We start from the raw sequence: 11,393 nt of genomic DNA on the forward strand, positions 1-11,393 counted from the left end.
AGATTAGTGTGACTAGCCATGCTCAGCTTGGCATCCTTCCTTATTGAACAATGCCGCACAAACGAGATTATCACGAGCAGTTCCCCAGATTAAGCCAAGAAGATTCCTTGTAAACCTCAGCTGACATCTTCACCACGAGTTCTAAAATATTGCGCCCTATATTCTGAGCCACCCACCGTTCCTTTTACTCTTGTTTTCTAAAGGGATGTTTTAGCACACCTAAACAAGAGGATGCTTTTAATTAGTTTTAAAATAAGGCAATTTATCCTTTGAGTGGTACTACATCATGGAGATCACTTCATGATTTCAACGGAGTTACCTCATTTCCTCATGTTGCGTTTACACTATGATATTTACGTGGCCTAAGATCGATCTTAATGGAGAGAGGGAAACAACGTCGATTACATACAACCAGAGGACCCGTGCTAAGCCTCCTCTCTCTAGCCGCCGCCGCCAGGCCTCCCACCGCAGCCCCCTCGGTGCCCCTCCTCCATCCTTCGGTGGCCTCGCCGCCGCCGGTAGGTGGAGGAGCGGGGACTCGTCTTTTCGTAGATTTGTTTAGTTTTTTTTAGGGTTTGGTTCTCCAGCGACATCGACAATGTAGTGGCGACGATAACACTTTGGAATAAGGTCTCTCCGGCTTTTCCCTACCTCGACGACGTCCGTTCCGGCGCCGACGATGGCCAAGCGAGAGCTAGTTCTGCCAGATCTGAAGGTTCTCTCCAGGTCTTTGCAGTTGGTGTATCAATCAGGAGATGCAGTTGGATGTCCTTTGTTATGGCGACTTCAACCTCTTCTTTCGATATTTTCTGCGACAAGATCCGGTTTCTTCAACCCTCTGTTTTGATGATGAAGGATTGCAAGCATGTGTTGCTTGGGGTGTTTCCCCGGCCGATGTTCTTTCTGCGATTGCTAGATCACGTTGCAAGCAACGAGTGGTTTTTGGGGTCTTCAAAGCCTTGTGTGGCGATGGCGTTTGCAGGTGTCCCTTTCCCTTACTACCGCTTCAATGTATTTTTCAAGCTCCGGTGGACGACGAACAATCGGAAGAAGAAGACGACCAGAAATCTCTTCGGTGTAATTTTATTTTATTTATGTCGTCTCGTGTCAAATTATTCTTCCATTGTACTACCAGTTGTTTTCCTTAATATGAATCAGATATGATACACATTTTTGGTGTCTTCCTAAAAAAAATCGATCTTAATGGATCAGCCAATTTTCAAACCAAGCAAGAAAATTATTAGGAGTAAGCTGACCATCACCATGCCACTTTTCAAACCAAACATTCCATAAACAGTGTCACGGGCATTGAGCTAGACAGCCACCTCAGGCTGTTCGCACCGGCGTACTGGACCGCTTCCTCCAGTACGCTGGTGGCGTAAAAACGTATGCCGCGGGGCACTCTAAGACTTTCGCTAAAATAGAGAAGGATCCTGTTTCCTCTGTCTGTAGCGGGATAGAGGGGAACCGCAATGCACGTGTGGGCCCACCTCGCGGCTATTGCCATTGCTTGCCCGTGCCCGCCTCGTCGTCGCGCGTTCGCCCTGCCAGCCTTCTCCGTCACTGCTCCATCGCTAGAGATCTGCTTGGCGGCGGCGAACCGAGCTCAAGGTCGGCGGCGGCGGACCGAGCTCGAGGTCACGCAGGGAAGAGGGAAGGCGGAGAGGAAGGGGAGGTCGTGCTGGATCAGGCGAGGGGGAAGGAGGGGCCGCCGCCATGGCCGCCCCGCCGCAGGATCTGGCTGGCGTACTCAAGCAGGGGCACGGCGGCCTCGGTGACGGCCGCGTGGGCGAGCAGGCCTAGCCAGACGCGGCGCGCGCTCGTCCCGCTCCAGCCGGACGGTGACCCTCGCGGTCGGGGACAGAAGAAGATGCCGCCATCATATCTCCAGCGCCAGATACTCACCTCGCCTTTGCCCCCAAATAATTCCGGCACACGAATTTCTTCGGTTCCTCCTCGCGTTCCTCCCCTTCCTCGAGTAACCACCACCAGCGGCGGCGCCATGACCACCGTACCACGGACTTGCACCGGCCTTGCCGCGTCCTGCCCTCCCTCCGCCCGGCGGCCCCGGCCATCCCTGCGTCTCCGGCAGAGGCCCGAGCTCGGAGAGGGAGGGAGAGTGAGGTGGAGGGAGGAGGCGAGAGGAGGAGGCGGACGAGGGGCGGCGCGGTGGCCGGAGGAGGGCCGGATGTGGTGCGACGGAGGGACTGAGGAGAGAGAGAGAGAGAACGGGCAAATGAGGGATGGGCCGGGAGGTAAAAAAAAGTGAATCTGACATGTGGATCCCATCTCGGTTAGTTGGTATAGAGTAGAAATTTAGAGTATGGATGGGTGCAAGAAAATATGGTATATAGGAGAGAATAATCTTAATGACTAGTATAGAATATTTCTTTTAGAGGAGGGATATAGAATAAGATGAGTGTGGATAGCCTCAACGGCTTGCCGGTTCCAACTGCACTGTGCTCTGTTGTCCCATCCATAGAATTGCTCACCACGCACACTGCGCATAGTTCTTCCCCGTTGTTTAGGCAGCGTTTAGTTCCCAAACTTTTCTCTACAGTACCCGTCACATCAAGTTTTTGAACACATGCATAGAGCATTAAATGTAGTTGGAAAAAATAACTAATTACACAGTCTAACTGATTCCTATTAGATAAATCTAATTATATTAATTAGGTAAAGACTTCAGTACAGCCGGCCGTATTCTAGTCCGCACGCACGGCCGGCTGCATCCGCCGGCGCCGGCACAGCGCCCACACGCTTCTGACTTTGCGGGCCCATGTATCAGCTAGTAGTTAGTATTTTTATTCAAACCATTGAATTGCGCGTCCGTTCATTTTCTCATCCCTCTCTCTACGGTTCCTCTGCCTCCTTCATTTCATCCCCCATCCTCTCTTTCTAGGGTTCCTCTCTCTCCTCCATTGGAGGCATTTGCTCATGGAGGCCTGCATCCGTGGGAGGCACGGCGCAACGAGGTGAGGGAGGGGCTGCGGGTACCGCTGCAGCACCACGCGCATAGGGGAAGGGCGGCTGGGAGCGGAGGCGTGATGGGGTGAGGGGCTGCGGCTCTGCACCGCACACTGCGCGCCGTGGCCGTGCGCGCCACAGGGAAGGGCGGTGGGAGGGGAGGCTTGATAGGGTGAGGGGCGGCGCAGCAAGGACGCCGTGGCCCCCTCGCGTCGCACACCTGCACGAGGCCTCTCGCCCCTCGCGGCGCACGCCTGCTGCGGCTCCGTGCAGCACCGCCGCGACCCCGCACGCTGCATGGGAAGGGCGGCGGGGAGGGGTGGCGCGACGGGGTGAGGGAGGGGCAGCGCGGCCGCGGATGGCCGGGAGGGCTGGCAGGGGAGGTGAGGAACGGCAAAGCATGGTGAGGAGGGTGGAGAGAGAGAGGTCATAAGAGATGGGGGAGAGAGGGGTGGAAGACGAAAGGGATTTTTGATTTTTTATGCTCCATTTTTGGCTGCATCAGATCCTCCATTGCGCGTGAAGCGATTTTAATTTTGTGGTTTTTTTTTGGTGAAGGTTATCGTCGATGTCATTTGGAATCGAGGGGGGACGGTAGGAATGTGCAGTTCAGTTTAGGTGAGTTCATGCCTCACACACCCCTCCCAAACAAATCCATGCGCCCCCTCCCCTGCATCTAATTCTTTTTTGTTTGTTTTTGTTTTGTTGGAGCTCATCGGCAAGCACATCTGCAGGGGGTCAGTGAATCATCCTGGAGGTTCAGCGGAATCTCAGGTATGAATTAGGTGAGCGATTCCCTAGCGACATGTTGTTCACTAGGCAATATGTGTAATGGTGCAACCAGAAAAAATATGCTACTGAATTGCTAGTATGATTAATTTGCATGTTGGTTTAGCATAAGTTACATACATGAAATTCAAAAACCTATCAGTAGGAACACCTGAAAATGCTATAATCAGAATGGAAAAATGATAAAGTAAAATGAATAAATTGCATGATGATTTAGTTAAACTTACCAACAAAATAAATCTGAGATGGTACATGGTACTGCCTATATATTGAATATTATTGAAATGCTTAGACTGATTTGATATTTGGACTTGCCTAAATGGACAAGTAAACTCCTCCACACTAGATTCCATCTGAGTCTCTCATCCGTGATGTGTTTTTGGGGCCTGATTTTTTTTCAGTGTTGTGGAGTCGAAGTCTTGCTGACAAGGGGAAGGATTACACTAGAGCAGGGAGAAATTTTCACCCAGTGAGTCAACTCGATGCCCCATCCCGTCCCAATCAAATTGTCGAGCATGCCGCTTTGGGCTATTTGCACTGCTGCTATCACCGATGTCAGACTGTGGCATGTGCTCCTAATGTGAACTAGCCAATCAGCACAAACAACCATACTGGAACTAGCTAGAAAGGTTAGATCGAAAAACTTAGAGCACTGAATAGCTCGTGAAAGGTCAGGCAAATGAATGGATTTAATATTGGCTAATTCAAACATTACAAGTAAATGAGAATACAGGCTGTGCCCCTGCTGATGCTTTTGAAAACAGCTGTAGCTCTGTGGTTTTTTTAGTTTTTTTTGGCTCACGTGTTATATAATCAAATCTGAATCTGCTAATGTTTTCTGATCAGCTGATGCTTCCAAACGGTTGAATTTATGTATTCTTTTTTCAGATAACTAAATCTGAACATGTCTAATTATCAGCTTTTTCAGTTTAGATAAGGTTTTTTTGCTGCACATTGTAATTGGTGTGTCTATATACATGCTTAATTTTTTGAAAATATTTAGATTTAATTATATCAACGCAACACCACAGCACCACTCCTAATGTCTCTATAATCTGAACATGTTTCTGAATTTACTTTTCTGAACATATCTAGTTATTAGCTTCTCTGTATTAAAATCTCAACATGTCTATATGCATGTTTACTTTTTATGAACATTTTTTTTTGCTTAAGCGAACACTTTGTCCTACTATGGATCAAGGTTTTTTAAGAGACTAGACACTAGATGTTACTTTGGACATTGACTCCCACACAGCACCACCACCAGCATCATTACTTATTCATTTGTTAACACCACCGCCAGCGCCATTACTGTAGCATTAATTTACTTCTTTTCATTTGTGTAATGTGCAGTTTTGTCTCTCCGAAACACAAACCAACTACAATGCCAAGAGCACAGAAGCAGCGACACGCCCGTGCGGCATCAGCCAATGCAGTATGTTCTCTCTCCGATTTTTTCATGCAATAGCCCCAAGTCATAGTTAGGCAAATATTTTTTTAGCAGAGCAAATTCATGCATCTCATTATCTCATTAGGCATCACTAGAAAAGTTTAGATGTAGTTGTTTCTTGCGAAGTTACAGATCACGCTTTGCATTTGATAATTTGAATAATCAACTAGGAACAAAGAAGTAGTGAGACCTTGTGTCAACTTTTAAAATCTAGGGGTATTTGTTTCATGGGCAGACGACAAGAGTCTATTTTCAATTTTATGCATCATTTATCAATTTTGTCAGCAATGCTTCCATTTTGTGTCCATCGCAAAAGTTATGCTATCAGAATTTATAGGAAACAAATGTGGTTCTAGATTATCCAAACAATATACTTCATTAGGAAAAATATTGCTTTGAACTAGGCGAAACCGTTTACTTCATTAGCCAATGTTTAGTTCAGAATTTATAATTCAGTTTCATTGGCTGCCTAAAGTACTAGGTAATATCAACTATTAGCATTTGTATTTAACACTGAACTTAGTTCTTTTAGCTTGATTTGACCATATGGGAGTAAATGGTATGTGTGCAGTCATCTTGAGAGTACATATTCAATATGGGCTAAATTAGGCAGTTATGTTGTTCTCAATTAAGCAATAATATGGCACTGAAAAGGCAAAATAGTTTAGTTTTTAGGCAATATTATTGAACATCTAATATTCAGTATGTCATAGAGAGATAGTAGCATTTCTACTAGATCTAAAAGCAAGTTCTTTAGAACTATTGTTCAATTTTTGTAACATCATCTAAACTATGACAGAATTCGAGCATTCCTACTAGATCCCATCTGTTGCTTTCATTAGACATGTTCCTCCTTTCATGAACATGTTCAGATAATTTTTCTAAATATGTCTAATTATTTCTGAACATGTCCACATATGCATGCACATCAACCCTGAATAAAACCTGCTTAATTTCCTAAACATAATTGCTTAAGTGCATATGCTTGTTCTGCTTTTAAAATAATGTTACTAGAACTGGAGTTGGCAGCGAGGGCTGACTTTGTGTGTTTCATCTTTCACTCTCTACAAATGCTATAACTCTTCCCGTGTGGTGCCCTCCTCGATGCACGTTTCTTAGCCATTGACTCCCCCCACTCTCATAACCTCTTCATTTGGTAATGTGCAGTTTTTTTCCAAACATACAACAATTACTATGGCAAGAGCACATAAGCATAACAAGCCAGTGTGACATTATCCAATACAGTATGTTTTTTCCTCCTTTTTTTCATGCATACTATTATGTGGTTCGTAGTTAAGCAAAAATTCTTTTTAGTAGAGGCAAATTTATGCATCTCATTAGGTAGTTTCACTGAACATTTAATTTACATTACCCCAAGTCATGTTCAGGATCAGAATCCACCACCTTATAGTTGTTGTCATCAGATTCAGTAACTGACTTGCATTCCTTTTTTGCTTCCCTTCAATACCCTTCTTTGTTACAAACAAATAAAACTTTTTTTGTGTTCCTTTTATTAAACCGGTGAGGTGTGAAGTTCCTGTATGAATTCAGAACCGAATCCATTTTATATACGAGTGTAGAACTCCCTCGCCCCTTCCTTAGTGCAAAATGATTTGCCAATGTACTGCACTAGGGCTGTTGACCTAATCTCTTCCATGACTGCTACATCTTGTGTGCTATCAGCTTTTCATCATGTTCTAATTTGAAAATACTTCTGTCCATGTTCTAATTTGCTCACAATTTTTAAAATTTTTGCTTAAGAAATTTCAAAAAATTGCTAGACTCTAATTATGCAGTCCTTGCTAGACTCTAATCCTGTCAATTAGACTCTAATCAATGTAGGTAATAATAATAGTTCCCAATAAGCAATAATATTATTCTATCAAGATATAACAATACATTTTCATTCAGCAATTTTTTTGAATACCTCATAATTCATTTTCTTATTGGTTTCCTTCACTAAATAGTTGACATAAAACTACCAGCAATGCTAAGACAAGCAAACTCTTCAGCTTACTAATTAGAATTTTTTTGGACATCCATTACTTACATAGTTAAATTTTCTCTAATTTTTATCTTTTTTTGGTCATTGCATTACAGGTCACCAAAGTATTGAACTTGAATACATATTTGAAGGTACTTTTGGGTAATTAGAAGAAAATATATTTAGCAGTTGGGGAGTACATTTGAGTTTATTGCAGTTCTGCTTCAGATAGTTCTACAATGAAACACTGTACGCACATAAATAGACAACTTTGCAAGTATGAAAAGTGCGCTATGTGATGCATGATGATACATGACATTTATCTGTTCTTTTTTTTCTAGAGGTTGTTGTGGGTGTTCTAAAGTACCTGACTTTTTTTTTGTCTATTGTCTGGAGTTTGTGTTCTAAGATGCTTGGTGTTATTGTTTATTTTTTGGCTAAACACATACCTACTGATGAATGATGCCTCATCAATGCTTGTTGTGTTGATTCTGAATTGCCTGGGTGAAAAATATCAAATATGCTAGATAGTGAATTGATTGATGTTTATGATGTGTTGATGCTTCTTGGCAATTTAGAGCATGGGTGCCAAGGTTTTTCTCCTTTGGGGATGCGCGCAGGGGAAGCTTAGAATCGACAAAACAGGAAGCAAGCAGTTTTGTCCCCCCCCCAAAAAAAAAAACTAGTGCGGCTGTACTAAAGATGTTTTTATGACCTGCTGTAAGTTAGCAAGATACAATTATTCTAAATTGCTTCAGAGTTTATTTCGATATGCTTTCAACTTTTAACAAAAATGCTTTTTGAGAATGCATGAGAGAAGATATCATCGAAACATATTGAAGTGAGATCTTGTTTTGATGTTTTTGTTTAGGGCAACTTAATGGTGCAATCAAATTTTAATTTTGATGCTCAGGCGTAAAATTACAATTTTTTTAAATTTGAGATTGCTTTTGTATGTGCTGCTGTTATTTTTTTGTCTTTATCCTCCAATAATAGAGTTGCATTCGGGATAACAACTTTTTTTTACCAAAAAAGGAAAACTTAGTACCCGATGGCCAAAAAAAGATAGGCCGTACGGCCGGTCGTACGTTAGTCACGTCTTATTAATTAATTTATAATTGGACATTAATTGTCAAATAATAACGAAATGTGCTACAGTATCTAAACGTAAACTTTTTCACCAACTAAACACCCCCTTACACGAACTGATCGATTAGGGGCGTGGAGGTGCAGCACAGATGAGCGGCCGCGTCAGCGCGCCGCAAGGTCGAGCGATGCCGAAACTGTTCGGGCTTCCAAGCAGAGGCCCCATTTTTAAATAAGAAAAATTCTTATTAAATATTGGCAAAGTTACTTATTATTATTTTTTGATCTTAAACTTTTGATCTTCCTTATTTGACACTAGGTTCAAATTTGATTTCCAATTTGAGACTACTATCTATTTTGATCATTTACGGTATTATGTCGTGGGTGAAAAGATTATTTTGACCCTTTTAAAAACTAGTACAGTTTTTGCTTCTTATAATTTAAACAAAAGTCAGCATACAGATTGGTTTATATTTTCGTAGATATAAATACATTATTTGGGATATTGATTTGTCAAGCATATGGTTATGTCGGCATCTTTTTTTTTACCCCTGACCATACTTAATGACCACATGCAAATAAATCAACAACATTGTGTCATATATATAGACCGGTCCATACACCAAGATCGATAAATTGAATTATTGATCCTCGATCCGTGTCCGTCCCGTCGGTGCGTCCCCGCTCATCACGCACGGGGGTCGCGTTCGTGCCGCGCATCATGGATGGTTGCACCGTTAGTTCTAGGTTGGTATAAAAAAATGCATAAATGGTGGACCGTTAATTCTAGATTGCTCTAAAGAATGTGTAAGTGGTGACAATTTAATTGTAACAATTATTTTTAATTTTTTTCTAGGTGTACTGGCACCCACTCCTCTCTAGTCTGTAGTCTCTACATAGCTTCGCCCCTGCGTTCGCACGGGAGCCCGGCCCAGACGTGCCGCTGCCCTTCCCGCGCGGGGCATGCACCCGCAGCTCGGTCATGCCGCCGCCCATCCCGCGCGGAAATCCAATCGGACGCGCGAGCGTTAGCTGGCATGCGGGCGCTCGATTCCCGACCGGACCGCGCCGTCCGCACGGACATGCACACGTCACTTGTGATGCATACTTTAGTTTCATTTCTTTTTTCTCTGTGTGAACCAAGCCACCAAACAAAAGCTGCAGCAACTGGCACAAGCGATGCTGCCGTGCTGAATCAGAAACTCGTGTGGTACTGTGAATCCGAGCATGCCTGTTTTGTTCTCTTTTTCTTTTCTATTTTTTTCCCACCGTGTCCGTAAATGGCAGCGGCTACCATTCTTTCTAATTTTTTTCAGGTTTCTTCCTTTACTTTCTACTATGTGTAAATTCTCTTGACAAAGATTTTAGAAATATTGTACTAAAAAATTATATCGAACATTGTGCTTACAAGTTGTATGATGAATTTGTACGTAAAAAATCTTCTTGATTACCTTTTCATAGAAGTTGTGTTGAAAACTTATATCGACAAGTTATATTTTTACAAGATGTATGATGAACTTATGCATCAAAGTTGTAGTCCGAGAAGTTTCGTGGAAGTTATGTTCAAAATTATCATTTAGTAAGGAGGCTAAAAAATTATGCGTAAAATTTGTAGTGTCGTGTTAAAAAATTTTCCTATAAGTTGGTTGGAAAAATTTATGCGTAAAAGTTATAAGTATCATAAAAGTTGTGCTGCAAAATTATTATCTAATAACTGTGTTGAAAAAAGTTATACATATATGTGTTGCAAGTAACTTTCTAAATGTAGAAAATTATGGAGAGAGAAACTTTCTTTAAATGGAAAATTACTTGCTGTCTGAAATCGAGCGCCGGTACTCCGTCGTGCGCTGTGTGCGTTTCGTTGTGGGAGGGGCGGGATGGAGTGCATGTCCTGCAGGAGGCCGAAAATGGAAAGTGAATGACGCAAAAACCAGAAATGGAATCCTTTGGATTGTCGGAAATGGTTTGCCAGTTCCTCTCCTAGCGCGCGCGGACTAGCAGAGCCCCATCCCGCGCAGGGACCCTACGCCTGTGTCACCTCCCATCCCGCGCGGGGTCACTGCCATCCTGCAACTGCAACCTTGCCCTCGGGGTTCCACCGGCGGACCGGCCCTTGGCAACTTGATCTAGGTTTGGGAGAGTGGAAACGGGCGGGAGAGACAAAGGGATACGAGAGACAGGATGAACAGGAGACAGAGCGCACGAGATATTGGGATACATACTGTTCAGCTAGTTTGTCAGCCAACCATTCAACAGTGTTTACATCAAATTAGCACCAGCTACTAGCCAACCAGCCATAACCAACCGAACAGAGCTAATGCGTCATTATGCACACTTCAAAGAGGTAACATAGTCTTTTCACCTCGACTTGGCACCGTAAGTGGTCAATATAGATGGTATCGTCAAATTAGGAATCAGATTTGGACCTAGTGTTAAAGGAAGTTTGAAATTTTAAGAACCAAGAAAGGAAAAAGAATTTTTCTGGTGTCAAATATAGATGGTATCGTCACACAGCTTCATCATTGCTGAGGCGAAGGAGCACGCACAGTTGCTCGGTAGTTGGCGCATAGCCAAGGTTAAAAGAGAGTGTAATTCAGTAGCACATGAATTAGCGCAGTTAGCTCGAAGGAACGTTCATTCTGCAGTCTGGAGAGATCAAGCGCCTGCGTGTGTTCATGATCTTCTCAAGAACGATTATACTCCTTTGATCTAATCAATAAAGCTCTCTTTAACCGCAAAAAAAGTATTTTTTCTCTTTTTAAATAGGAAAAGGAGGCTCCGTGTGCCGAGGACCGGTTGGCGAAAGTTCGCAATTAATTGAAGCCCACACTGCAATCGCCTCATAGACAAAATGCATTCGTTTTTATTAGTGAGCCCAGACCGGAGCATCGATCAAATTAGTTCGTTTTGAGCCCGGCCCAGTGATCAATCATGAGTCTTGGGGCCCTATATATGCATTTCGCCATAGTACAAACGTGTGGCCCGTATAGGCCATGCACGAAAGCACAGGTTCTCATTTTTCGTTCTTGCTTGTTATATTATTATTCCACCATGAGAAACACAACTAATTGAGGTATACTCACACTCCCTCCTGTACATATGAAAAGACCAAATATT

The sequence above is a fragment of the Panicum virgatum genome, chromosome 5N, assembly GCF_016808335.1.
Source record: "Panicum virgatum strain AP13 chromosome 5N, P.virgatum_v5, whole genome shotgun sequence".
NCBI classification, from domain to species: Eukaryota; Viridiplantae; Streptophyta; class Magnoliopsida; order Poales; family Poaceae; genus Panicum; species Panicum virgatum.